The 26040-nt window shown below is 42.8% G+C and overlaps 1 protein-coding gene across 1 annotated transcript in view; it reads left to right on the forward strand.

The window, feature by feature from the left end:
* The window catches only part of LOC126355132 (carbonic anhydrase-related protein 10), a 2094013-nt gene that overhangs the window by 2065956 nt on the left and 2017 nt on the right, over nucleotides 1–26040 (forward strand). The gene's annotated exons all lie outside the window — the stretch shown is intronic.

Here is a 26040-nt window from a genome sequence, read left to right on the forward strand (position 1 = left end):
AAGAGACGGCTACGGGGGCCTTAATTTACATTTCGGCATGGAGTACGTCTCAATATCGGCAGCAGTCGAAGACAGCTGCTGCTAGTTCTGGGCTGCCAGTATTTGTAATTGTAGGGACCGATGCGCTGCAGTGTCATGTGAAGGCATGAGGTAATCCAGCTAGCTACCGTACCACTGTTTAAGAGAATCGTATGGAGGAGTAAGTGTGGAAGAAAGTGGGACACTGGAGTACTGGGGAATGATGAGACGGGTTTGAAGTTTGCTAAGAATGTGCGTAATGTAATAATGAATACCACAGTAGGCAGTGGAAGCAGAAAAAGTGGACATGTCTAAAAAGTTATCACACATGTTTGGAAGACAAAGATAAGTACTAGGTAGGTAACTACGAAGGAAACGCTGGTAATATAAGGTATATTTCAACGGATTGGCGAAAGAAGGAAGTATAAAAATGCAGAGGGAAAGACAGGAATGCAGCAACGTAAATGACTTAGAGATGGCATAAATAGGAAGTGCAGGGCTGCCAAGTCCTAATGGCTGCAGGAATAATGCCAAGAAACCGAAAAAGTCAAAAAAATTGAGCGTCGTAAGGACTGAGCGTATAGAAGAGTCAAATGAATCTTCCGTGAAACTGAAAACAAAGACGAGAACATTAACAGTGGAAGGCAAACTGCACTGTAAAACTCAGAGGAGGGAGCGGATAGGTCGAAAGAGTACATCGAAAGCCTTGAGGAGTAAGCTCAAATGACTCTGACCACTATGGGACTTAACATCTTAGGTCATCAGTCCCCTAGATCGTATAACCACTTAAACCTAACCAACCTAAGCACATCACAGACATCCATACCCTAGGCAGGATTCGAACCTGCGACCGTAGCAGTGCGCAGTTCCGGACTGAAGCCCCTAGAACCGCTCGGCCACAGCGGCCGGCTGAGGAGTAGGGTGCAAGTGCTAGTACAGGAGAGGAATTCGTGACGGGCTGCATCAGACGGGTCGTAAGACTGATGACTCGAAAGCAAAGAACACCAGCAAAAAAATAACAGTGGTCTTGCAACATGTCGCCACGGTTTGTGAAGGCGTAGGAGTGTTGCGACAACAGTATGGATGAAAGGATTCAGCGTTGCCTTTGTAGAAATATGAAAGCAAAACAGTGGCGGTAGTGCTGTAGTTCATCGCTCAGTTCGTTGTAGGGTCTTAGCAACTTGTACTCATCCCAAACATTACCGAAATGCAGGGGACTTTCACAGTTTTTGGTGGTTGCCTGAACAGCACGAGTCACCGTTCTTGCCTATGAGTCTATACCTGTGTATTGTTTATGGTAAAGGGGGTATAATAACTAGGGTGACAGCATATACAAACACTGTCACGATTTCTTAAGTCTAACTTTGTTGACCTGAGCAGATTTTTTTGTTACATATACCGTCAGACTTGTTCCATGAGAGTCGTCATGATTTCCTATCTTATGTCTTGATCTCTGAGAAGTACTTACACCCAACGTTTTAGATGTTTGTAGCATATAATCACGTATCGCTCTCCCCACCCCCTCCACCCCCTACTCCCTAGTATCGTTTTCCAAACAGCCTGTGTGTTGTCATCGAAGTTACGAAGCTACACATTGGTGTATTAAAAAGATGTCCTATGATCCTCTGTTTTCGTCCAGCCTCTGCTGTCCTCGTGCTCCATTCCTCACCGATTCTGAGGAGAACCGTCTACCTATCAATTATCAGTTACGTCCTGAAAAAAAAACTTCCAAGATCTTCAATTTTTTTCTCGTCCTTCTAGTCTGTTATTTACCTCCATGCAGTTCTGTGTTCCAAACGTACAACTTCAGAGATCGCTTCCGAATGAAGGCCTGTGTTTTGATACTAGCAGACTTCTTTTAGCGAGGAATACCTTCTCAGTCAGTTCTAGTCTGTTCCTTTTGTACTCAATACTTCCTCCGTTGTGAGTTATTTTGCTTCCAAGACAGTAGAATTGTGTCACATAGTCTGGTACGTTAATGGTGAGCAAACCGACTAATCTCATGTTCGCTCCTTCTCATTACTTTCTCCGTATTCTCTTCCAATCCACTCAAGATCTCTAAATTTTCTCATATTCACTGAGGATATCAATGTCAACAGCAAAGCCTAGCTGACTGCAACCTTGTGAGGAACTTATTGGGTGGAGTCAAACACTGTATCCATGCTTTGGGCGCTGTAGCAATCTATTAGCATAAAATCTAGAAACTACTGTATATTCGATGGCGGTTGTGGCTTTGTGAATATGCAATCTCTTTTAGAGGTCATGGTAAGATTGTCTACTGTTCACAGTGCAGAATTCAGTTACGTACAACTTGTAATCTTTGTAGAGTAATTCAGTAGACATTACCAAAAGCGTATGTTCATTAGACAGGAATGATTTCATTAAGAGGAACTTAGTAAATATCAAGTTGAAATGATGAATAGGTACAATACCCGTGACTCTGATTAGCGGCCGTGTAACAAATCGATTGATCAAGCTATCAAACATTCAGCAGCAATCTGAAAGACTACTACGTAAACGAAACACATTAGACAAATGACGATAAAAATTGTTCCTCTCTTACAAGAACGCTCACCATTCTCAGACAAAAGGCTACGGTTGACCGTAGCTCACAGACTTCCTTTTTCTTCGTAAGTATAAAAACTAAATTCCGTCACTTCTTCTATAACTCGAAATCCCCGGAAAGAGGACGAGTTTACATATGTCACATTTATATCTCACTGCGAAATTTGTAATGGTTAGTCTCAGATGAAAAAAATGGCAATATTATGCACGTCGTCGGCAAGTTCCACCTACAGTAAAATTTCTGACAGTTCTATCGCTGCACGAGTAATAATATTATCGACCTGCTGGGAATAAAGCCTCCGCGCGGATGTAGCACCGCTCGATCTCACTGACTGGGATTCGTGACAGCACACACGCGACTGTTACGTGCGGCAGGCATTAACTTCATCCGTATTCACGGCGGACCTTCTGTTAGTCATTGCTGCCAACTGTCCCGGACGCGGCCGGTGGAGCAGGGGCGCTCGGCGAGAACCATTGGCGGTAATAACCGTTAGCCATTTGCATACATTAGCAAATATAGACCAAACACGCATTCTGATGTAAATTGCAGGGTCGCCGGTTCGTTATTTGCTTCGGCCGGCTTTCGGCTTTTCGCCAGCCGACGCATCCCGCGGCGCCACAGCTGCGCGCGTCTCGCGCATGCGCACTGTTTGCCGCTCTATGATGCTCCCCGGCGCCATGTTAATCATCTTCCGCGCTGCACCGGTTGCTAATTAGCAACTCAAATAAATTGAGCGCCGCCCCCTCTCACTCCCCCTACAGAATCGCTCCTCGTCAGCCCATATTTTTCTTAGGGCTTCAGTCTGCAGACGTACAAGCCGTGTCGGTGTAATTACCATAAATAACAACGAAATTTGAACAGCATAATTGTTATTGCTTGCTTTTAAGATGCGATTTCGTCATACTTAAAAGGCAGCTAGAAAGAAAATAGCTGGTTTATGATCTCTGCTTCCCATCTGATGTCATATGTAACAAAACTTTTAAGTATTGTTATCAGATGTTGGTGTTTCGACATCTTTTACTCACTGACTACATTCAGCAAATATTATACATATGCGATTTCGTCATCATTAAAAGGCAGCTAGAAAGAAAATAGCTGGTTTATGATCTCTGCTTCCCATATGATGTCATATGTAAGAAAACTCTTAAGTATTGTTATCAGATGTTGGTGTTTCGACATCGTTTACTCACTGAGACCCTACATTCAGCAAGTATTATATATATGCGATTTCGTCATACTTAAAAGGCAGCTAGAAAGAAAATAGCTGGTTTATGATCTCTGCTTCCCATCTGATGTCATATGTAAGAAAACTCTTAAGTATTGTTATCAGATGTTGGTGTTTCGACATCTTTTACTCACTGAGACACTACATTCAGCAAATATTATATATATGCGATTTCGTCATACTTAAAAGGCAGCTAGAAAGAAAATAGCTGGTTTATGATCTCGGCTTCCCATCTGATGTCATATGTAAGAAAACTATTAAGTATTGTTATCAGATGTTGGTGTTTCGACATCTTTTACTGACTGAGACCCTACATTCAGCAAATATTATATTGGTGCGTAACTTCGTAGCGCTTTTCCATAAGTTTAACAAACACAACACCTACACATAGCTAAGAATTTAGTCATCAGTAACTTACACTCCTCAATTTTTTTAAACAGTAAGAATTTAGTCATCAGTAACACACACTCCTCAATTTTTTAAAACAGTCTGATAATGCTGGGGTAACTTTATTATTCAGCGACTGTAGAAATCACGTAGTTTTGAGATGAAGAACGCATCGAACTATGTACGGAGTGCATTTTCAAAAATGGCTCTGAGCACTATGGGACTTAATATCGGAGGTCATTACTCCCGTAGAACTTAGAACTACTTAAACCTAACTAACCTAAGGACATCACACACATGAATGCCCGGGGCAGGATTCGAATCTGCGGCCGCAGTAGCAGCGCAGTTCCTGACTGAAGCGCCTAGAAACGATCGGCCACAGCAGCCGGCAGCGCATTTTCATCTGGAATGGAGATTCCTTGACAGTTGTTCGATAGAGAGCGGGAAAGTTGAAAGTCTAAAGGCGAAGAACCAGATTAGTCACTTGAGTGAGCAACGGGGTCCCAACCCAATTTCTGTACAGGTCAGTCAAGTAGAATGCGGGCGGGTGTTATCGTCGAGTAGCTTCTCCTCAAGCAGTCTTTGTTTTCCTTTTATTAAGATAAAGGTACCACTTCTCGTCACCAGTAACACTACATTAAAGGAATGGTCGGTGTTGTACACGAGCCAATTAATGACGAGCATGCGGAGACGCACATATGGGCACCCGCTGATTTTTGTGATTAAGGCTTAGAGAATGCGATACGTATACATTCGATATTTGAATCTCCGCTACTGCATGCAAATGTCGCAAGATGGTGGAATGAACATAGCCTATCACACCACATTTTCCAGTTCTGGAGTGAATTGACGTCGAGCATTGCGGAGTGACTGTTATAAACGTTTTTCGTCAAACTCAGAAGGTCCTTCAGAAACAGGAGAGTCACTAGTGTCAAAACTATTCTCCTTAAAAACGGGAAAAAAATCTCTTGCCGTGCTCTGTCCGATGTCGTTGTCCCCATACACGGCGCAAATTCTTCTGCATACATCCCCTGCTGTTACCCATCTGGTCAACTCAGACAGATGACTGTGTCGGAAATGAGACGATTTCCCCACTTGGCACTCCATTTTCGTTCTTCCGCAGCGTCACTCACTATTTCCAAATTACATGCTAATATTTAATCTCAGTTAGCAACAGTGAAGTATGAATAAAAAAATGACAGCAGATAAATAAGCCCATAGAAACCAGAATATTAACATGGAATACCAAAATGCTACGAACATGTGCATCAGCTTAATAATTCTGTTGAAGAGTTTGTGCTGTACACTTTGGGCGCGAGTCGGAATCTCTTAGTCGTCCGTTTAACAGTTTCACTTGAGAAACGTACCGAGGCATTCCTGAAGTCTTATCAGCGGTGGGACTACACGGGGATTTTCAAAGTGTGGTAGCCTCATCTGAAGCATGATTTCTGCCATCTAGGTTTCACTGGTTATGTAGGCTGGAATCCTACATTAAAAATATTTCAAGATACCGCTCTTTCGAGATCCATATCAGGTATATTACAACAATCAATTGTTAACTGAGAGACATCCTCGAACGTAAAAGTAACTTCGCGTGTATGGTTCAAATGGCTCTGAGCACTATGGGACTTATCATCTGAGGTCATCGGTCCCCTACAACTTAGAACGACTTAAACCTAACTTACCTAAGGACATCACGCACAGCCGTGCCCGAGGCAGGATTCGAACCTGCGACCGTAGCATTCGCGCGGTTCCGGATTGAAGTGCCTAGAACTGTTCGGCCACAGCGGCCTGCTTTCGCGTGTACCCCAGCGAGTATTACAGGACAATTACTCTTCACAAACGATATAACGGATAAAGCCGGAACATCCATGAGCCTATGGACAATTGTGTTGTCCCCAGGTGAGTTGCAACGCTAGAAATCTGTAGTGAAATTTCGGATCATCCCCACAGAACTGACGCTTCGTGCAAGAATTTTTAGTTGGCCTTCAACATAAATAAATAAAACGACAGCGTATAATTAGGCCGATATTCCCGTTATTGTGTGATTACGTAACAGCCAAACATCTCTGGAAGCAGTTACACCCATTAAATTTCTGAGAGAATGCTTAAGAAGCTGTTTAAAGCAGAACGATAACATAAAACTAATAGCAGGAGGAGCAGATGCTCGACTGAGATTGATTTGGAGAAATCTCAGAAAGTGTAATCTGTTCAGGAAAGAGGTTGTTTACAGACTCTCGTCCGAGAATTATGTGAGTATGATTCAGTAGTCTTGTCAGATTTGAGTGATGTATGGAGAAGACCCAGAAAAGACTAGCATGTTTTGTCACAGATTAGTTAACAAGCGCGAAAGCGGCTCGCAGTTGCTCTCCAAACTTCTGTGGCAGACATTACAAGTGAGGCGCAGTTCGCTGCTAAATTTCAAAGAACTTGTGTTCCTAGAAGATTCAACGAATATACTTCTTCGTCCTTTGTATGTCTTGTGACAAGCTCATGAATGTAAACTTAGAGATATTCGTGCCCACACCGAGGCCTACTAACAATTGTTCTTCCCACGCTCCAATCTCGAAAGGGGAGAAATATCACTGTTGTACAAAGTGCCCTCCGCCACATACTATAAGGTGCTTTAAAGAGGGTAGACGTAGGAGCAGATTAATTGTCCTGTCCATTAACAGGTATACAAAAGACTATATATTATTACAAAAAAGGGACTGGACATACCAAAAAAGATGTGGAGGATAACTTTCGAATTTTATGCAAAATCAAGCGGTATACAGAGACTGCTGAAAGGATCCGCAAAGTTAGTTATAATTTTTTACCTGAGCCAATATTTTAAAACCGGAAAATAGTTCTTTCAAGTTCCTCTTCATCAGCAAGTACGGCCATGCTTATCGAGTTGTTCTTGTATGTGAAATTCTCTGGGGTGAAAATACACACTCAGTGAAACGACCAGTGAGTTCGTCCATCATGAATCCTTTAATGCTTCTGTTGTGGATTGTTCAGCTGACAGAAAGTTGTCCTACATCTTTTCACTTAAGAGTCAACATTCTTCTACAGCATACTGATTCAGACATTTCAATTTTTGGAGTCTCCTCTTATCCAACTTTCCAAAAGTACGCTATCCTCTTGCATTAATGGAGCATTTGTTACTTTCGTACTTTCGTGGATATCGGTGTTTAAACCTAAAATCAAGATACGGACGGAACAACAAATATTCAAACGCTGACTTAGACTGCCACCCAACAAAGATCTGCAATGTCTTAATTGAGCCATGGAGGATCCTATTATGTCCCATCCAACATAAAAATATAATCAGATTGAGATCATTGTAGCACAGTATTAGCAACATCTTATTTTCTTGATCCCCGAAACAGTTTACTAGTCAGTCACCACAAATGTTGCAATTCTAATTGGCCTCTGAACATCTCTGAGGGAAAACAACGAATGAAAATACATCATGATACGAAGTGTTAGAGGACAGATATGGCAGAGGGGTCAAACTACACTACGCGTAGCGACCAATTAATAAAGAATTTGGCGGGAGAGTGAAAGAGAAGCTACCAATAATAATAAAGAAAGTTTTAAACATTCAAATCGTGGGAAGAATACGTAATATTTGGTTTTATCTTATTTAAATTCTAAAAATAAATAGTTTCCATGTAGCCCTGCTCAAAGTCGTAATGAGGTGCTGTTTGCATTAGGCTCCGCTACCTTTTAATCGCGAAGCTTGATTTGAATTCGCCGGACGAGTAGCGTGGTGTTTTTTCAGCGCTTGTGCCAGATTCACTCCAGGTTACAGCTCACCGCCATAGGTAACACTGAACGGAGAGGCGCCGGGAGGCGCCGAACACATTGTTGCTCGTGTAGAGAGGGTCACCGCCCATTAGCATATAGATCAATGTTGGTACTGTGCCAGGAGTACAATTCAGTTTAGTGTAAATACAAGCTCGAGTGTTGTGTCAATAGATTAGCGGTGCTCGAAAGGGGCAGTTGCGACAGCAACCGGCGGAGTTTATCTTTACAATGGCTGGTAATCACGCCGTCTGATTGGCCGCTGCCGATGCGCGTAATCGGGCTACCAATCTAGGCAATGCTGGTTGCCCGTACCTGGTGGCGACACGCTTAGCTTCATCTGAGAGCCTTCAGGCTCCATTCTTCACATTACAGTACTTGTAACTTTAACAGCCTGTCTCTCTTCAGTATCGTTATTGTTAGAAGCAAATCTAACTGTCTCCCTCTCCCTCCTTCTCTCACTCTCCCCCTCACTCCCCCCCTCCCCCCCCCCCCCCCCCCGCACCTATCTCTCTCATATGGAAACGCGGTTTTCGGCAAATGTTAATTTTCCTGTCGTTTATGCCAGCTAAGCTTCGTAATGATCATTGACCGAAACTAGTAGTGCATTATTTTTAACGATTACTTGGCGGCTGCATATTGCCACCTGCGAACATACATAAATATCACAGTGCTCAGGGGCACGTATGTTTTTGTATGATTAATGTTTTTAGCGCTGCTTTCAACCGAGATATTAAACAAGTTTTTTTTTAAATGGAGCTTTTCATAACTACATTAGATATGTCCTGAGAAGTGCTATAGCGTTTGTTATTGTTGGCGTTGAAAGTTGTCTTTAAAAAAATTCGAGAAATGTCCTAGAATAAAAAAGTACTGTTGCCGGAAACGGCATTTGCGGCGCAAATACTGCCAAGCAGGCATCTCGGACCTGGCTGCGTAGTTTTTTATACCGTAATGTAGGCCTACCTTACAAGAATAAATCTTCACTTCCCCTTGAACCACCTTACCACCTAGATGCAGGTTCAGCTACGAATATTGTGTATGGAAATACTACATAGGGTATAATCTAAAGCACCACAAAGAGCTTAGGAAAACTGTTTAACAATTGTATATCCTCTCAGATTTACCTGAGCTGAAACAGAGAAAAGGACTGTTCATTCCTCAAAACTAAAGAGGTCTTACTCCTTGCAAAAAGCAACAATTTATTCAATATCTAATTGCTAGAAGGAAAATGAGACTTATCTGTAAAATACATCTATCGGACAACTGTCTGTACCTAAACTGCTGTAAATTGTATCATTTGGGATACATTAGTTGCGCTAAACATTTCGTTAAAAATACTTTAGTGACCACCTGTACACCGCAAAATAAATGTCTTTCTAAACGAAATGTTTCATGCTGAAAGCAAATGCGTAATGACAGTGTTATCAGCTACGTACAACACACGCTGTTGAATTATTTGACATGCAATGCAATTTTGTAAGCACCTAAATGAAATAAACAGTTTACTAACAAAGATTGGTAACCACCTAAATCACATAACAGAAATTTGGTCTTCCAAAAAATACCTTTACCCTTTATTTAAGCATGTGTTCAAACTATTGACCATGAACTGAAAGGCACACTTGCAATCACCGTTCGAAAGAACGATGAACAGATGTAATTACAGTGGATGATATGGTAGAGCATGCACTAGCGATATGACGAGACATATCAATTTGCGTAATTGGAGCTTCGTCATAGATTGAATTTTTCAGTGCTCGCCAACGAAAGAAATCGAGACGAAACAAATCGAGGGATCCCGCAGGTCATTTGACAGAAGAATTTCGTCCTATCAAACGCCCAGGAATGTTCTCTTAAGTATTTCCGTTGAAACACGGAACGTGAGGTGGAAAGCGTCGTGTTGATGCCACACTGTCGAAAATCCAGTAGTGCCACATCGAGAAGAACCGGCAGAATTCTCGTCAGAAAGTGTGTGTAGGAATATCCATTTAGAAAGCCTGAGCTGAAGTAAGGTCCCACAATGCATATTCCTATGGCGACGCAATATACTTTTACTCTCCACGGCCATCAACTTTGCACCTGACGAAGACAGTGTGGATTTTAGGTGGCCCGATAGTGCATGTAGCGAATTTACATTAGCATTCTTAGTACAGATTACTACATGAGTAAAAAAAATGGTCGTCTCTCACTTGCTGAAGGTCAAACAAACAACATTCTGTATGATATTCATAGCCGGCCGCCGTGGCCGAGCGGTTCTAGGCGCTACAGTCTGGAACCGCGCGACCGCTGCGGTAGCAGGTTCGAATCCTGCCTCGGGCATGGATGTGTGTGATGTCCTTAGGTTAGTTAGGTTTAAGTAGTTCTAAGTTCTAGGGGACTGATGACCTCTGATGTAAAGTCCCATAGTGCTCAGAGCCATTTGAACCTTTTTTCTTTGTTGAAGCAGAAATGACGGGGCTTGCAGTGCAGACAAGTAAACAGGCAAATGTGTTGACATTCTGACACAGCGTAGCACCATAGATCTGCTAGGTGGTGTTTGCATCGCTAATGTCGATTCTGGTCACCGTGCTCCCGAATTCTAGAAAAGTTCTCGAATTTTTTACGGCCGGTTTCAACATCTAAACTAAGGAACGATGTACCACTGAAATTGTCTTCTCAAGACCTTTCGAATGTAGTTATAAAAAGTATATGGTTTCATTTTTTAAAACGTGCTTGCCTCGGCGTCTGCGTTGATACCAGAGCTAAAACCTTTAAGAAAAAAACAAAAAACCAAAAAACGTGCTCCTCGACGCTCTCACATTTGCCGGAAGTTGCATTTCGATATATGTAACCGTTCACGAAATAAATATAGCACTCCGTCTTCAGGCCACAAGGGGCCCATCGGGACCATCCCACCGCCGTATCATCCTCAGTTGAGGATGCTGATAGGAGGGGCGTGTGGTCAGCACACCGCTCTCCCGGTCGTTACGATGGTTTTCTTTGACCGGAGCCGCTACTATTCGGTCGAGTAGCTCCTCAATTGGCATCACGAGGCTTAGTGCACCCCGAAAAATGACAACAGCGCATGGCGGCGGGATGGTCACCCATCCAAGTTCTGGCAGCGCCCGACAGAGCTTAACTTCGGTGATCTCATGGGAACTGGTGTATACACTGTGACAAGGCCGTTTCCTCACGAAATAAAAGGTTACCCCATCTTATGTGGTGCACTGTGTGTGTATATAAATGAAGGACTGAATGAATCCACGTTCAGAGGATATATGTAGCTGAGTGGCAAAGGATGACGCATTATCCTATAATACTGAGTGACATCATTGACGATAGTACTTTTTTTTGTTTCTTTATTGCTTTACAGACTGTTGGTCGGGTACGCCTTCTTCCCCTATAATAACGTGGCATGAGTTTGTTATGAAGGCGTCAGTCTTCGTGCAGCGGCATGTGCAGTTGCATCGACAGCTCACACAGAAGATGCCATTTTATTATAGGAGAAGAATGTGTACCAGCCTAACAGTCTATAAAGCAATTGACAATGTTACTATCAAGACCGAGAACTATGTGGGCGCACAAGTCGTCTTGCACGGTCCATCAGTTTTCTGTGGTGGAGTTCTGAACTGTACACTTAGCAACGATGATGCCAATCAGCAAGGTAATGGGTAGGTTAGCATTACTTTAGAACGTGGACATAAAGTCGTTAAAGTCGCAGGTCTTGAGTCGTTCAACAGCCGTCGCTTATCAGACATTCCAGATGGCAGAGGTCAACAGTAGAGGTACGGGTAAATCGCATTAATAGTCGTTTATGCCTTTGGTCCTCAGGACGAGGATCATCGTAAAATAAGCGAATCTGAAACTGTATCAGTGTGGGTGAAAGGTGTGGACGCATTTCGATATGTGTAACCGTTCACGATATAAAAGGGTACCACATCTTACGTAACGCACTGTGTGTGTATACAGGGTGTTACAAAAAGGAACGCCCAAACTGTCAGGAAACATTCTTCACACACAAATAAAGAAAAGATGTTATATGGACAATTGTCCGGAAACGCTTAATTTCCATGTTAGAGCTCATTTTAGTTTCGTCAGTATGTAGTGTACTTCCTCGATTCACCACCAGTTGGCCCAATTCAAGGAATGTAAAGTTGACTTCGGTGCTTGTGTTGACATGCGACTCATTACTTACCCATGTCCTTCCATCTACGCTCAATGGAGCACGTTATCATGATTTCATACGGGGTACTCTACCTGTGCTGCTAGAACATGTGCCTTTACACGTACGACACAACATGTGGTTCATGCACATCAGTACGTAGCATCAACAGGTTAGTGTTCATCACGAACGTGGTTTTGCAGTCAGTGCAATGTTTACAAATGCGAAGTTGGCAGATGCCCATTTGAAGTATGGATTAGCACGGGGCAAGAGCCGTGGCGCGGTACGTTTGTAACGAGACAGGTTTCCAGAACTAAGGTGTCCCGACAGACGTTCGAAGCAATTGATCGGCGTCTTAGGGAGCACGGAAATTTCCAGCCCATGACTCACGACTGGGGAAGACCTAGAACGACGAGGACGTCTGCAATGGACAATTCTTCGTGAAGTTGACGATAACCCTAATATCAGCGCCAGAGAAGTTGCTGCTGTACAAGGTAACGTTGACCACGTCACTGTATGGAGAGTGCTACGGGAGAACCAGTTGTTTCCGTACCATGTACAGCGTGTGCAGGCACTATCAGCAGCTGATTGGCCTCCACGGGTACACTTCTGCAAATGGTTCATCCAACAATGTGTCAATGCTCATTTCAGTGCAAATGTTCTCTTTACGGATGAGGCTTCATTCCAACGTGATCAAATTGTAAATTTTCACAATCAACATGTGTGGGCTGACGAGAATCCGCACGCAATTGTCCAGTCACGTCATCAACACAGATTTTCTGTCAACATTTGAGCAGGCATTGTTGGTGATGTCTTCATTGGCCCCATGTTCTCCCATCTACGCTCAGTGGAGCACGTTATCATGATTTCGTACGGGGTACTCTACCTGTGCTCCTAGGACATGTGCCTTTACGACACAACATGTCGTTCATGCACGAAGGAGCTCCTGCCCATTTCAGTCGAAGTGTTCGTACGCTTCTCAACAACAGATTCGGTGACCGACGGATTGGTAGAGGCGGACCAATTCCATGGCCTCCACGCTCTGCTGACCTCAACCCTCTTGACTTTCATTTATGGGGGCATTTGAAAGCTTTTGTCTACGCAACCCCGGTACCAAATGTAGAGACTCTTCGTGCTCGTATTGTGGACGGCTGTGATACAATACACCATTATCTAGGGCTGCATCAGCGCATCAGGGATTCCATGCGACGGAGGGTGGATACATGTATCCTCGCTAACGGAGGACATTTTGAACATTTCCTGTAACATAGTGTTTGAAGTCACGCTGATACGTTCTGTTGCTTTGTGTTTCCATTCCATGATTAATGTGATTTGAAGAGAAGTAACAAAATGAGCTCTAGCATGGAAAGTAAGCGTTTCCGGACACACGTTCACATAACATATTTTCTTTCTTTGTGTGTGAGGAATGTTTCCTGAAAGTTTGGCCGTACCTTTTTGTAACACCCTGTATAAATGAAGGCCTGAATGAATCCACGCTCGGAGGATATATGTAACCGAATGGCAAAGGTTGTGTACCTCCAGTAGGTCCCTTTGTTTTATTATACCAAGCTCTGTCGCGTAGTGCCCCACAACTGTTCTGGTAATATTATTCAAATATGAGTTTGAATCGTCAGCTTAAAGTTAGAGATTAGGTATATGAGATACTGCCCTTAGAGTTCGTTTGTACTGCCTTTTGCCACATGCAGTGCAAGTTGTTGCGGCAAAGGCATGCGTACATGGAAAAGGGTCGTGCGTATAAATCACAGAGTGGCAATATGCAGTGACGGAAAAGGAAAACAGAACACCTGGAAAGACGACGTCGATTTTGATCCGATGATGGCTTATGTGACCTGTAGAATAGTGAATGGTTTCAACATTGTCCGCCAATAACCAGGGTAGTGGCATAGCTACCAAAATGCCATCTGTGTCTGCTCTTAATAGGGAATACTCACAGCCACAGGGTGATGCAAACGCGTGAAGCCTGCAAGCAATCATGCTATGGAGACTCACTAGTGCTTCCTACAGCCAAGTCAACGAGTTTCAAACGGGATACACTGTTGCTTTACGAGTCGAGGGATGGTCCTTTCGGAGAAATTTTACTCAAGGTGGACGTACTGCATCAGTATTGCAACGATGCTGCTACCAGTGGTCGCGTGGAAATTCTCACACTTGTAGATGAAGTTTTGGACGTCCACTAAGCACAGTCGCCCTCCAGGATCGTCATATTCTGAGGCCAGCAGTGGAAGAACGTATCGCTACACAGTACAGGTAAGAGGGCTTGTGGCTCCAGACAGCATGAGCCGTTGCTAACCGATTATTGGCATTGAGACATTTGTATGCCGTCTTCCACTCACACCACAGCATTTACGTGCACGGTTCGCCTGTTGCCGTCAGAGGATCGCTTGGCAGGTGGACTGGCAAGCCGTGATAGTGAGGGTGAAAGCAGCTTCCGCCGGCACACAAGTGATGGATGTCAATGCGTACGGCGTAGACGTGGTGAACGCTGTATCGTAGAGTGCATCCGTCCAAGACGCGCTGGCCCCATCCCAGGTCTTATGGTCTGAGGAGTGATAATCAACAACTCTCGTTCACCTTTAATGTTCCTGCAGGGGACGCTAACCAGCTCTAGGTATTGTCAGAATGTTGTTAGGCCAATTCGTTTGCCGTTCTTGGGACAGGAAGGTCATGTGTAGTTCCGACAGAATAATGCTCCCCCACACAGTGCCTGTGAACCTCTACGTGCTCTCCAGGACGTGAAGCATCTTCTCTGACGAGCTTGATTAGATAAGGTTTGTATTTGTTCCATCGATCATGACTAAGACACTTCGTAAAGATGTGCAACGTGTCAGGTTAACAACAGGTGTCTATACAATATATTACATTACACAAAATATTACATGACACTCAATTTTTTTAATTTAATTTTTTGTTGGTGTTGGGGAAATTACCCACTTACGACATCCAAAAATTCATCTAATGAGTAGAAGGAGTTGCTGTTAAGTAAGTATTCTAATTTCTTTTTAAATGCCATATGGCTATCTGTCAGACTTTTGATGCTATTAGATAAGTGCCCAAAGACTTTTGTGGCAGCATAATTTACCCCCTTCTGAGCAAAAGTTAGATTTAACCTTGAGTAGTGAAGATCATCCTTTCTCCTAGTGTTCTAGCCATGAACACTGCTATTACTTTGAATTCGCTCCGATTGTTAATAACAAATTTCATAAGTGAATATATATATTATGAGACTACAGTGAAGATCTCTAGCTCTTTAAATAAGTGTCTGCAGGCTTGTCTTGGATGAGCTCCAGCAATTATTCTGATTACACGCTTTTGTGCAATGAATGCTCTTTTACTCAGTGATGAGTTACCCCAGAATATGATGCCATGCGAAAGCAGAGAATGGAAATAGGCGTGGTAAGCTAATTTACTCAGATGTATAACTCCAAAATTTGCAATGACCCTAATAGCATAAGTAGCTGAACTCAAGCGTTTCAGCAGATCCTCAGTGTCTTTTACCGATTTCAACTCCTCATCAATGCATACACCTAGAAATTTTGAATATTCAACCTTAGCTACCGATTCCTGATCGAAGTCTATATGTATTAATGGTGTCACTCCATTTACTGTGTGGAACTGTATATACTGTGTTTTGTCACAGTTTAATGAGAGCGCATTTGCAGAGAACCACTTAATGATTTCTGAAAAACCTCGCTTACAATTTCAGCAGTTAATTCTCGTCTGTTGGATGTGACAGCTATACTTGTATCATCGGCAAAAAGTACCAGCTTTGCATCTTCGAAGAATATAGAATGGCAAGTCATTAATATATATTAAGAACAGCAAAGGACCCAAGACCGAACCTTGCGGTACCCCATTCTTGATTATTCCCCAGTTTGAGAAATCACCAGTTATTTGCATATTATGTGAACTGTTTATTTCAACTTTCTGCACTCTTCCAGTTAGGTATGATTTAAACAATTTGAGCTCCTAGCCATTCATACCACAGTACTTGATCTACGGACTTGTCTCCAATCGAGCATATGATTTAAACCATTTCAGCACTGTCCCATTCATACCACAGTACTAGATTTCTGGACTTGTCTCCAATCGTGCATGTTCTTTACACCATGGGAAGAGAAATGACTCGTGCCATATCCCAGCCAACAACTCTTACAGAGCTACATGAACAGGTCGAGCAGGCGTGGCGTAATGTATCCCAGGACAGTATTAGATATTGTACGATCGACCTACTGCCAGAGTAAGTGCCCGCCTTGCTTGCCGGCCATGGATAGATACACTACGTACTAATATGGGTGTTTCGCCGAGCGGGGGACCAATCGATCAAAAAAAAAAAAATCTAATGGCTCTAAGCACTATGGGACTTAACAGCGGAGATCAGCAGTCCCCTAGAACTTAGAACAACTTAAACCTAACTAACCTAAGGACATCACACACATCCATGCCCAAGGCAGGATTCGAACCTGCGACAGTAGCAGCCGCGCGGTTCCGGACTGAAACGCCAGAAGCGCTCGGCCACAGCGGCCGGCGTGCGGTAGGAGGCGTCTTGTCACGGTCCGTGCAGTTCCCCTCGCTGGAGGCACAAGTCCTCCCTCGGGCGTGTGTGTGTGTTGTGCATAGCGTAAGTTAGTTTAATATAGATTAAGTAGTGTGTAGACTTACCGACCGATGACCTAAGTAGTTTGGTCCCATAAGACCTTACCACAAATTTCCAAAAAAGTATGGGTGTTTCAATATGTGTCGACACCGGTTACCTCATAACTGCTAGTGCCATGTATTATAAACACAATTATTTAATGTACTCCATTTACACTTTTGGAAAAATAAATCTTGAGTGAATTAGAAACCTCTGTAGGCAGTATATATATATATATATATATATATATATATATATATATATATATATATATATATATATATATATATATATTCATGTTCATAAAAAATAAAATGTCTGGAACGATTAGAGATAGGACGTTCATGTTCACAGGACATGCATATTAATATGTTTTGCAGAAATGATAAGCATACAAGCCATGTCGGTCAGAGGGTGCAAAGCCAACTTCGATATCGCTACTCCACGCCACCTACCGGTAAAAATTGTCTGCGACTTTCGTTGTCGCTATAAACCGAGATTCTTGCGAAGAATTGCAGGATGCCTCGCAGACGTATGCGTGAACCGTACAGTCACATCACTGAGCTTGAAGGAGGGCACGTCAACGGCATGAGAGCATGTGATGCATCCTTCCGAGAAATTGCATCTCGCGTGGGACGAACGGGTGTGTACAGTATTGTTCACCAGAAGTCACAGAACATGACTACATGGCTCACGTCGTACCACCCAGACAACCCCCCGTGAAGATCGGCACCTCGGCACCGATTGGCATTGCAGGACAGTACTACGTCTTCCCCGGCTCTGGCGCAACAGTGGAAGAGTGTAACACATCATACACTATCACGGGTGACGGTTCGTCGCCGTTTATTATGGCATGCGTTACACGTGTCGTCCACTACTCTGCCTACGACGAGTGTGCAGAAACATGCTGGACGAAAACGGTGTATGGAGCGACGTCACTGGGGACAGGAATGGTATTGGATAGTGTTTTCGGAGGAATACAGGTCCTGTGTGTTTGAAAATGATAGCTACATTATAGTTAACGCAGACAGTGACTGCATTCGCAAAGGAACTAACAGCACGAACCCAATGCCATACGCTGTGAGGTGATATTGAGTGCAACCATAAATGACAGTTGGTGTGTGTCCAGAGCACTGTGACCAGTGTGACCTATGTGAATGACATAGTGCGAACTTTAGCCATACTCTTTTTGCAAGACTTACTGGACGCCATTTCTCAGCAAGTTAGCGCTCGACCACATTTTTCCGCATAGACTCGTGCCTTCTTATTGTCGCAGGATGTCAGCCTTTTGCCCTGGACCACCAGATCAGCAGACTTGTCGCCAACCTTAAAGGTGTTGGCTATGGTGAAATGACGGGTGCTGTACAGTGAACCCATGCCAATCACCACAGGTGTATTTTGGAACGAAGTGAATCCAGCATGGATGGCTATACCACATGACGCCACTCACACCTTATAGGTACGTGTCGATGCCATCACGCATGGAACAAGTTGTTATGCCCCATCGCGGATCCTGTTCCTGCTAGGCACCAGAGGTCATATGCTGAACTGCGGTTGCGGAAGTGATTATCATTATATACATGCCCCGTGAATATGAACTTCCTGTGTCTAGTCGTTGAAAGTGCTCTGTTTTTATAGAATATGAGTGTATGTAGCACGAATAGGATCAACACATCAGAACTAACATTTGATTCAGTTTAAATCTGTTTATATTTTGCGCCAAGAATGAAACTGTAAGACAACACGTCTTTGTCCTGTTGTTATTTATTGATTTATCCATTGGATTAAGAACTGTTGGAAATTTTTGCTGTAATGGATGCAGAAAGCAATGTATTACTGTAGAAACTGTTAAATTTCCTATGTCAGAAGAACAATGTATATAGAGATAAATGTATGTAGAAGTCGAAACTCCTAAAAGTTTGAATCATCGCTCTACAGAAACTCCTACTCTATGACGAACATAGATGCAAAATCATGCGCTGTAATCACAGTACTCGATAACTGCGATCATGTACATATGGCCTTAACAGACTTCACGGTTTCGTCCACAGTGTTGGCTCTAAAATGAACTACAGGCTCATATCATAGAAGAATCTGATTTTGGGCTCTGCAGTGCATGGACCGTTCTGCTATGCTCGGATGTTGTTGCATTGTGTTCCTTTGTCCAGAAACCACGAAATAGCCTGGACTGTACGGTGCATCATCGTCAAGGTGACAAAATATGGAGTAATAAGACGATTCTGACTTCAGTGTGTCAAATCCACCAGTTTAATGGAAATATTTCGCTTCAAGACCTTTTAGTTTCGGTGGCTTATCTTAGAAAAATTCTTTCTTAGTAAACTAACATACACTACGTGATCAGAAGTATCCGGATACCTGGCTGAAAATGATTTACAGGCTCGTGGCGCCCTCCATCGGTAATGCTGGAATTTAATATGGTGTTGGCCCACCTTTAGCCTTGATGACAGCTTCCACTCTCGCAGGCATACGTTCAATCAGATGCTGGAGGGTTTCTTGGGGAATGGCAACCCATTCTGTACGGAGTCATGCACTGAGGTGAGGTATCGATGTTGGTCGGTTGGGCCTGGCACGAAGTGGGCGTTCCAAAACAACCTCAAGGTGTTCTACACAATTCAGGTCAGGACTCTGTGCAGTTCAGTCCATTATAGGCATGTTATTGTCGTGTAACCACAGGCTGTGCATTATGAACAGGTGCTCGATGGTGTTGAAAGATGCAGCCGCCATCCGCGAATTGCTCTTCAAGAGTGGGAAGCAAGAGGGTGCTTAAAACATCATTGTAAGCCTGTGCTATGATAGTGCTTCGCTAAACAACAAAGGCTGCAAGACCCCTCCATGAAAAACACGACCACACCATAACACCACGGCCTCTGAATTTTACTGTTGGCACGACACACGCTGGCAGATTACGTTCACCTGGCTTTCGCAATAACCACACCCTGCCATTGGACTGCCACATTGAGTTCCGCGATTCGTCACTCCACACAACGTTTTTTAACTGTTCAATAGTCCAACGTTTACGCCTCTTACACCACACAAGGCGTCGTTTGACATTTACTGGCGTGATGTGTGGCTTGTGAGCAGCCGCTCGACCATGAAATCCAAGTTTTCTCACTTGTCGCTTAACTATCATAGTACTTGTAGTGGATCCTCATGAAGCTTGTAATTCCTGTGTTATGATCTGGACAGATGTCTCCTATTACACATTACACATTACGACCCTCTTCAACTGTCGGCGGCCTCTGTCAGTCAACAGACGAGGTCGGCCTATAGTCTTTTGTGCTGTAAGTGTCGCTTCGCGTTTTCACTTCTTTATCACATCGGAAACAGTGGATGTAGGGATGTTTAGGGGTGTGGAAATCTCGCGTACACACGTATGACACAAGTGGCACCTAATCACCTGACCACATTCGAAGTTCGTGAGTTCCGCAGAGCGCCCCATTCTGCTCTCTCACGATGTATAATGACTTCGGAGGTCGCTGATACAGAGTACTTGGCAATAGGTGGTTGAAAAATGCACCTAATATGAAAGACATATGTTTATGAGGGTGCTCGGATACTTTCGATCACATAGTGTACATGATGAACGACTAGCCACCTATTCTGCGGCAGAGAATGGAACAGTGTCTGTACACGTGATCAGTTTCCATACTTTCCAAGTAGCGTGAGTTGTAGAAAATCTCATGATAGGAAACATTGAAACTGTATTACTTTCTGTCGAAACACAAGGTACTTCCTGCAGTTTTCCCTTCCCATCAGAGGAGCAGCGATGTATAATCGTCCACACGCTCAATAAATACATCCTATGTATCAAGGTAGAAGAAAGAAAAAATAACTCAACTTAGCAGCAGGTACAATTTATTGGTTACAGGAGTCGCTTCCAGGAATAACGTTCTGTGGAGGGCGGGTGGAGCCTATATACACTTTAGAAACAAGCAAGTTACATACCAAAACTACATAATTTCAAACCACCATTGTCAGCAGAAGCTTGCACTCTGCCGTACAATGTCCTAGTATTTCAACGGCGACTGCTGCGCAGGGACAATAATTCGTCGTTTCGTATCAAAGTCTTTGCACTTAGTGTCTGCCAGCTTTCCCGGTAGAACAACATCCAGTGGCGTGAGATCTGGGGATCGCGATGGCCAAAGTACATGCCCATAATCATTTCCATGCAGCACTTGATGGAAACAGATGTGATAAGAATGGAACTTACGATGGTGGAGAACGCTTATTATGTACAAATGCCTGAATCATGCCGTTTCCTCGTGCAATTACACGAGATTTACTTTGCTACTTTTCTGCTGCAACAGCGAGAACGTTACTTTCACCCTCCTCTCCAATCACACGTTTCGTTCGGTTGCGTATTTCAGACGTTACACTAACACTTGTACTAAATTCTTTAAAGACATTCACAGATAACTGTCTCAATATCACTTCGGTTATCTCTCGCCGTACATTATCACACAATAACTGACAGCACCGTCGCAGTGCAGTCATAGCATACCAACATAGTGTAAACAGACATTGTGTCGCCGCTTAGCACCCAGGCAGTAAAATGGAAAAATAGCGGTCTGTGTTTACACAGTTCTCAATACGATAACTCGTGAACTACTTGCACTGGCTTCCTGCACAAACACCACTGATATTCTCAATTATGCTAATTTTAGGATTTTACTGTCAATAGATATTGTCCCATTTAAAGTTGGTAACTGCTCTGAGCATCTACAATTCCGTAAGCATCCCAAAACTTTTGTATTGGCTGCAATTACACGTCACAGCACGCAGAGCCTGTGAAAGCAACCTGTCGATAGCGTGTTCCATGTCCGAAATGTATGTGTTAGGTGAGTCAACCTGTAAAACAAGACCACCGAATTACTGCAACACTCACATTACTGGTTTCAGTAATTTACTATCTTCTTCAGGTGAGATTATGAAACCACTAACAGAGTTGTACGTGTGTAAGAGTAGAACCATCGGAAATCAGAAAGTGAAGAAATAACATCTTTTTTAATTGTATGGTTAAAAAGGATGTTGAAAATTAATAGGATAGGTGAAGTACGAATCGCAGAACCATAAAGAAAGACGAGTAAAGAAAGAAATAATACATAAAGTTCAAATTATGCTCTTTGAACATCACGAAACACATTTTATACGATTTCGCGATGTTCAGAGTGCGCGATGTTCTCCTATATGAGAAAACATTTAGTGGTTTAAGTATCACAAGCGAAGATCTCAATAAATTGACAAATCTGGTCATGCAAATGTAATAATCAGCTAATCTTGACCTAACAAATTATTGTATTTACATTTACAAGCTCACATTCTTCTGTTTCACAATATGACAGTTCATAACAGACCTCTAGATTTCTTGGTGATGTAATTTCCACAAATGTAAATGTGAATTAAGTGCTATCAATTACGGATGACAATTACGTTTCGTGTGATAAATCATTGAACAGAACTGGCCTAGTAGATTTCATATATGTGAAGTGTAACAAATTTATGTGACGTGCACGGTAAAACATAATTTCCACAGAGATTACAACGAATAGGTTCTGCTTTAACAACAGCTACATTCCTAAATTCCCAGCACTTAAAACTGTTAAGTGCCTTGCTTACTCCCTCAATTTCTTTTTATTGATTTAGAGATTGTATGGGCTTTCTAAGTTCATACTGCTCAACCAATATCTACCTACATGTGTAGTGCACAGTGTACAGTTTTACAGTCTGAATAACACCTCATAAGAGATAATAACAAATAATAGTAGCTAATATCGAATAACATAAAAGTTAAGGCTAACAATTGTACATAAAAATGCTAATTTGATCTGAAGGAGGATAATAAGTCATCTTCTGGTTATCCTATGTTTCCCCTTAGGTAAAGACAGAAGAACAATGGAGATTGCGCGCAATCACCTGACATTCCTTATCACGGTGCAAGAGCTCTTCGTGGCAGTAGTTATATATGCAACCTACCATTACTTAGAAATATCACTGTAGTTTAGCACGCTTCGTATCTTCAGATGTCAAGCCAGTAGCACTGCTGGGGGGGGGGGGGGGGGGCTTAGTGTTTCAGCTTACTGTAGTCTCTTAGGAAAATGACTTGCTTTCGTAAAACCAGTTACACGAAATGGTGGAAGTTATTTTCTGACCTTGAGTACCATGAGGATCTAACTGCGTTTCCAGCTCCTCTCTGTAGACGTATCTGGGCGGGTTATTGTTCTATTCTTAATTTGTCTTTGGCTTGTACATTTGTCGATACTTCAACCAATAGCGTAATTTACATTGGAAGTAATGTGACGTCATAGGCAAAAAAATTTATTTCTCTCCTCCCTCTCGTCTTTCCTTTCACTCGTTCACACAAACAGACACACACACACACACACACACACACACACACACACACATACACATAGACACACACACACACACACGGACACACAAATTACAGACAGCCTGCTCTTGACATTAGTTATATACATACATTTTTCATGAAGCTGTAACTACACATAGACAGAACATGTTCAATAGTCATATAACTGCACGTTCAAACCAATATGGTTCACCTACTGGTATATTTCTCGATACATAAGGAAGCTTTTCTTATCCAGTAACGTCATTGGCTTTGCAGGTAGCATACATACAGGGCACAATATGCAGTTTTTTTAACGAGACTATCTGTTTGCATTTCATATTATTTTCAATGAAACAGGACATGACATATTTCTTCTTCTAGACCCCAAGGGCAGTCTGGTGCTGTGACAGACCTATCTAGAACTTGATATTGGCTTGCACTTAGTCTAAAAGGAACCGCATGCATCATTATTATCTACATACACAAAACTTAATTTTTCTACTCAGCCCGTCTGGTAGTAACCTACCTTGACGATGGTGCCTTCTTCAGTAGAGAAATGTCCTGAGCATATTACCAAGATCATACTGAAAAAAGTATGATGCTAAATAACTTAAACTCAACATGAATCTCTCTATTCCTTCATAACCAAGGTATCATCTGTTGAAATGTGATCTTTTCTTATGACATAACGAAGGTATGTGATCTTAGGCAGAAACCTATAACAATTTTTCAATTTGGCCAGTTCGATGAAAATGCGTTGCCTAATGTCTGCCTTTAACTACAGTCAGTATTGTTGCCAAATTCACCACAGAAATGTCAATAATTATTCCTGCAGCATATAATAAATAGTAAAAGATATTCTTGCAGCTCATACAATAGCTTCCGAGAAAAAAATAAAAATTCCTCGAGTTCATAAGTATGATATCCATTAGAGACGCCACATGGGTTACATAGTTTGATTTCTCTCTCCTTTAGGTTGTTCAGCTAATGTTGCATTTTTGTTTCTGTACGCTATAAATACATCTATCTCTGACTTGCCCTATAACCTCCTCTTATCTGTTAATCATGCCTACATGCAAAATCAGCCACAATGTTAGTAAATCTACAGCTAACAAGAATCTTCTCACTTGTGATCTTCCGTTCTGATTTACATCTCTTGGTTTTAGTGTACATAAAGTTCTATGAGAGTGAATTACATATTTACGGCTTATTTATTTCGGCCAAATGAAAATGTAAATCACAAAAGCAAAAGATGGGGGAGAAGTTAAAGGAAGATAGATTATTCAACTGACAGTAGATAGAGAGATAGATAATACACAGCAATTTGTATGACACGGAAATAGAGTAGTGAGAACATACACTGAGGTGACAAAAGTTGTTCGATAGCGATGTGTACGCATACAGACGGCAATGTATCTCATACACAGGGTACAAAAGGTCAGTGCACTGGCGGCGCTGTCATTTCTACCCAGGTTTTTCATGTGCCAAGGTTGTCGACGTAATTATGGCCACACAACAAGAATTAACAGACACTGAACACGGAATGTAAACTGGAGATAGGCACATGGGACATTCAGTTTCTGAAATGCCACATCCCGAAATCCTCAGTGTCAAGAGTGTGCCACCGGCCGCGGTGGCCGAGCGGTTCTAGGCGCGCAGTCCGGAACCGTGCGACTGCTACGGTCGCAGGTTCGAATCCTGCCTTGGGCATGGATGTGTGTGATGTCCTTAGGTTAGTTAGGTTTAAGTAGTTCTAAGTTCTAGGGGACTGATGACCACGGCAGTTGAGTCCCAAAGTGCTCAGAGCCATTTGAACCATTTTCAAGAGTGTGCTGAGAGTGCTAAATTTCTGGCTTACATCTCACTAAGGGCAAGACAGTGACCAACCTCCTCCACTTAACGACCGAGTGCAGTAACGTTTGCGTAGGCTTGTGAGCACTGAGATACAAGCAAAACTGCAGGCAATAATCACAGAAATTATCCGTTAGGACAGCGAGGCGGATTTTGGTGTTAATTGGCTATGGCAAGAGACGACCGACGCGAGTGCTATTGTTAACAGCATGACATCGAATACAGTGCCTCTCCTTGGCTCGTGGTCATACCGGTTGCATCCTTGACGGCCGGAAAGCCATTGCCTGGTCAGAGAAGTTCCGATTTCGGTTGGCAAGAGCTGATGGAATGGGTAGAGAGTGGTGCAGACCCCACAAAGGGATGGACTCATGTTGTCAACAATGCACTTTGCAAGCAGGTGGTGGCTTCCTAAAGAAGTGGTCTTTGTTTACATGGAATGGACTGAGTCCTCTTGTCCAACTAAACGGATCAATGACGGGAAATGGTTATTTTCGGCTTCGTGGAGACCATTTGCAGTGATTAATAGACCTCATGTACAGAAACAGCGATGGAATGTTTGTTAGTGGCAATGCATCGGGCCATAGGTGTTCGATATTGGTTTAAAGAACGTTCTAGACAATTATACCGGATAGCTTGGCCACACAGATCGCCCAACATAAAATTCCATCGAACGTTTATGGGAATTAATCGAGAAGTCAGTGCGTGCTGAAAACCTACACGGCAACACATTCGCAATTGTGGGTGGCTATGGAGGCAGCATGGCTCGGTATTTCCGCAGCAGACTTCCAGCGACTTGATGAGTTCATATCATGTCGAGCTACTGCACTACGTCTGGAGGAAGGAGGTATGACACGATATTAGGAGTAGCCCATGATTTTCGTCACCTCAGAGTCTAACAAGAGCTAATTTCGAAAGACAGATTAAGTAGATTCTCTGCTAGTTTCCTTGCAACTGAAAACAATGTAACAGACTCCCAAATCGAATATGAGTAGCTGTCCTCAAGGAATGGACAGGTAATTAATCCTGAAGTTTG

The sequence above is a fragment of the Schistocerca gregaria genome, chromosome 3, assembly GCF_023897955.1.
Source record: "Schistocerca gregaria isolate iqSchGreg1 chromosome 3, iqSchGreg1.2, whole genome shotgun sequence".
Lineage (NCBI taxonomy): Eukaryota > Metazoa > Arthropoda > Insecta > Orthoptera > Acrididae > Schistocerca > Schistocerca gregaria.